General features: G+C 44.2%; 1 long non-coding RNA gene across 1 annotated transcript; it reads right to left on the bottom strand.

Annotated features, from left to right (window-relative positions):
- Positions 1 to 593: 593 nt before the first annotated feature.
- On the bottom strand, positions 594 to 3,305 carry LOC135320442 (uncharacterized). The gene is made up of 3 exons (XR_010379596.1): positions 3,181 to 3,305; positions 2,531 to 2,625; positions 594 to 729 (listed from the first exon to the last, which is right to left on the bottom strand). It is a non-coding gene; the product is annotated as an uncharacterized LOC135320442 (long non-coding RNA).
- Between the last annotated feature and the right edge of the window lie 343 nt (positions 3,306 to 3,648).

Genomic DNA, 3,648 nt, shown 5'->3' with positions numbered 1-3,648 from the left:
TGGGTCTGAAAACATTTCCCTTTTCAGGACTCTCCTAATAAAATGGAGAAGTAAAGCCATACCTCTTGGTCATATATTTGTTTGAATTTTTCTACTGCACTAAAATATACATAACATAAAATTTGCCATTTTAATTGTTTTTAGGCATACAGTCCAGTGGCGTTAAGTGCATGCGCAATATTGTGCATCTGTCACTAGCATCCACATCCTGAACTTGTTCGTGCCCCCAAGAGAAACTCTGTCCCCGTTAAAGTATCCCCACGCCTCTGTTCCCCAGCCCCGGGTAATGACTGTTCTTCCTGTCTGGTAATGACTGTCTATGAACTTGCCTGGGCTAGGTACTCATGTAAGTAGACTCAGGTGTTAGTTCCCCTTTTGTGTCTGTATCCTATTACTTTTGAAACAAGGAAGAAAGTGACAGGTGTGGGAGCAGGGGTGCATAGTGGTGAGTAGAACTAGTCAGTGGCCAGTGACAGTAGGTCCTGTAGAAAAAGAATAAAACATAAAAGTCCTGGGGTGTCAGTTATCTGTTGCTCCATAACAGATAAGCACAAGTTTAGTGGCTTTAACCAATACATATTTTATTTAGCTCCCATTTCTATGGGTCAGGAGTCCAGGCACGGCTTAGCTGGCTCCTCTGCTCAGGGGTTCACAGTCCAGGGGGCAGCTGGGCTGAGTTCTCATCTGGAGGTTCAACAGAGGAAGGATCAGCTCCCAAGTTCCCTTAGGCTGTTGGAAGAATTCATTTCCTTGCAGCTGCAGGATGCAGGAACCCAGCTTCCTGCTGGCTACCCTCGGTTCCTCGCCATGTGGCAGCTTACTTCCTCAAGCCCACAAGGGGGTTCTCTAGAGCTTCTACCACCAACTTAATCACAGGCACGACCATCATCCCCTTTGCCAGATTCTCTTGATTAGAACTGAGTTATAGTCCTGCCCACACTCCCGGGGACAGGACCCCACCAAGACTTGAACACCAGAGGGCAGGACTCATGGGGGCAGCCTAGAGTCTGTCCAGCACTCCTTCAGGGTGGGACAGATGAGGGGAGAAACAGTCACGGAAAGCCAGCAAGGGGGGAATGTTGCTCCTTCCTGAGGTTACTGGAGGTCACCCTGAATTTGGTCAGCAGACCTCATAGATATGTAGTCAGACCTTTCACCCCAACAACATGGGGCGGTTGGAGTTTTCTGAGAGCTTGCAATTAGGACTGGAATGAAACACGATCAAGGGAAGGATTCGTTTGAAGTATTACTTACTCATCTTCCTCCACCTGCAAGTTTCAGCCCCAAAATAGCTTGGAAAAAAAAAATCCCTGGTTATTTGCATTTGTTCTCTATTTTTAACCGCCTTTCTGTTTAAAACATTTAATATCTTCTGAAGGCCTGTTAGAACCCATTTGACCTGTAGCAAGATACTGTGTTTGTTTTTATAGCTATTTTCATCCGCTTAGAGAACTTTTTGTTTTCATCTGAGCTTTTAGGGGAGGTGAAGCGGGTCAGCATGTCTGGCCCATTTGTCAACTGGCTGTGCTGGGTTCTTAATAAAATGGTGCTAAATTCAGAGTTACTTATCATATGTCTTTTTTTGTGTGTGTCTCAGTTTTTCCATTACTTGAAGTTCCCAGATGCTAATAAAACTCGTGTACTATATTTGGTGGGAATGAACGCATTATGCTTTTCAGAGTGGATGTTTTTACATAAATAGAACACGTTCTGCAAGAGAGAGGAAAAACCACCCTCAAAGGGCATACATCAATTTGATTTTTTTTTCCCTTATTGATCTGGAGCTGTTTAAGCAGAGAAGGAGGGAGGGGGAGAAAGGTGCAGGAAAAATAACACAGATTCTGCCCACCTCTTCTGTCTTCTGTCTTTTGGGCTCCACATTCTTTTTGTATCTGTTTATTTCACAATCACTAATCATACCTTCTCAAAAGGATCTAATGAAAAAGGTGTGTCTGGGAGACAGCAAAATGACTCTCTAAGACTCCGTAAGACAATACATTTGTTACTCTTCAGCCTTAGGTGGAATGAACATTTTACCACAGAGTGACTTGATGCTCATTAAAATACCTATGGTAAAAGTAATCTCCTGTGAGGGAAAGTAGAAGCTATAGCAAACTTCCGTGGGTGTACAGACTGAGAGGGGAATGAGGGCCCCTTGCAGACATGGTCCGCAGCTCACTGTGGCTGATGGTTACGCAGGTGGACGCACAGGTGAAATGCACACGTTGGTTTGGTACTTACTGTGGATAAGTTATACCTCAGAGAGTAAAGAAAAAACCCAGCCAAGGCTAGTGTAGTAGAAAGTGCAACAGAATGTGAAACCAGTGACTGAAAGGCAGCAAACCTCATTCAGACCCAGCATCTGGAATATTCTGTTTACTATCCCGCTTCTCCTCCGCACCTCCCCCCCACCCCCTCCTCATTCCTCCCCCTCCAGTAGCAATCTTTGTTGCATGTTACTTTATTCCTTTTCAACCAGCTCCTGGCACAAAAATGTAGCACGTTAAGAGTTTAGTATCAGATTACTTACATTTCCCTCTTTCAAAGGACAGGAAGAAACACAGAATGCATCTCTCTACTTGGCCTTGCCCAGCAAGCTCTTGTCAACATCACCGACCCGCGTTTCTGGGAACAGTAAAACCAGTAGTAAGTCAGTGCAGCTTTTAGTACGACACAGGCAAAGCCTGGCATTGCGTATCATTTTTCTACGAGCTAAATTGTTATCATTTACTGCTTCTGTTAAGGAACATATATTTCTCTGCCACAAGAAGCTCAAGCAACTGGTATTGGGGTTTCAGTATCTTGGTGGCTGAGGGGACGGCGCCAGTGAACTTGGTGGGATCTGAAGCCACACAGGTGAATGGGTGTCTGCAGCAGGTCTCAGGCGTTTCTTTGCTAGCTCGGAAACGAAACTGTAGCCACACATCAAGTGGAAGAGCCTTCTGTGTTTCTGCAGGCTAGTGGGAAAATAACTCTCGGTTACTTTTTCAAATTTTAAATTTATTTTATTTTATTTTATTGTTTTCTGTATTAGTAACTTCTCTGGCACTTTTTCTCTGGGTTTTTGTTTGTTTGTTTGTTTGTTTTGGCTAAGATGAAATTCATATAACATAAAATTAGCCTTTTAAAGAGGACAGTTCAGTGGCATTTAGTATATTCGCAGGGTTGTGTAATCTTTACCTCAATCTAGATCCAGCACGTGTCCATATTCCCAGAGGAAGCTCGGAGCCATTAGCATTCTCCGGTCTTTCCAGCCCGCCTTCGCTCCAGCCCCAGGCAACCATCAGTCTACTTTCTGTCTCTAATGATTTACCTGTCGTGGACATTTCATATAAATGAAGTCATGTGATAGGTGACCTTTTGTCTCTGGCTTCTTTCACTCAGCTTGTTTTTGAGGTTCCTCCACATTGCGGCATGTGTTGGTAACTCATTAAATGCATTTCTAGGTGAAAATAACTAGATGCAAAATATTCATTTTAAATACTTTAGGGGTTTGTTTATGGATCACCTGCGATCTGTAGGGCACTCGACTGTGTTTGGCACCATGTAAATAAACACTGACTTTCTCCCTGAAATAAGCCTGCTGTGGTCACTGCAGCACAAAAGTCCCCTGGGCTCCCGGCCCCCCATGCCGCAGTCTCTGACATG

Source organism: Camelus dromedarius, chromosome Y, assembly GCF_036321535.1.
Source record: "Camelus dromedarius isolate mCamDro1 chromosome Y, mCamDro1.pat, whole genome shotgun sequence".
In the NCBI taxonomy this organism is placed as follows: Eukaryota; Metazoa; Chordata; class Mammalia; order Artiodactyla; family Camelidae; genus Camelus; species Camelus dromedarius.
Note: the sequence above shows the minus strand (reverse complement) of the source record. Positions and strands in the feature narration are given on the sequence as shown.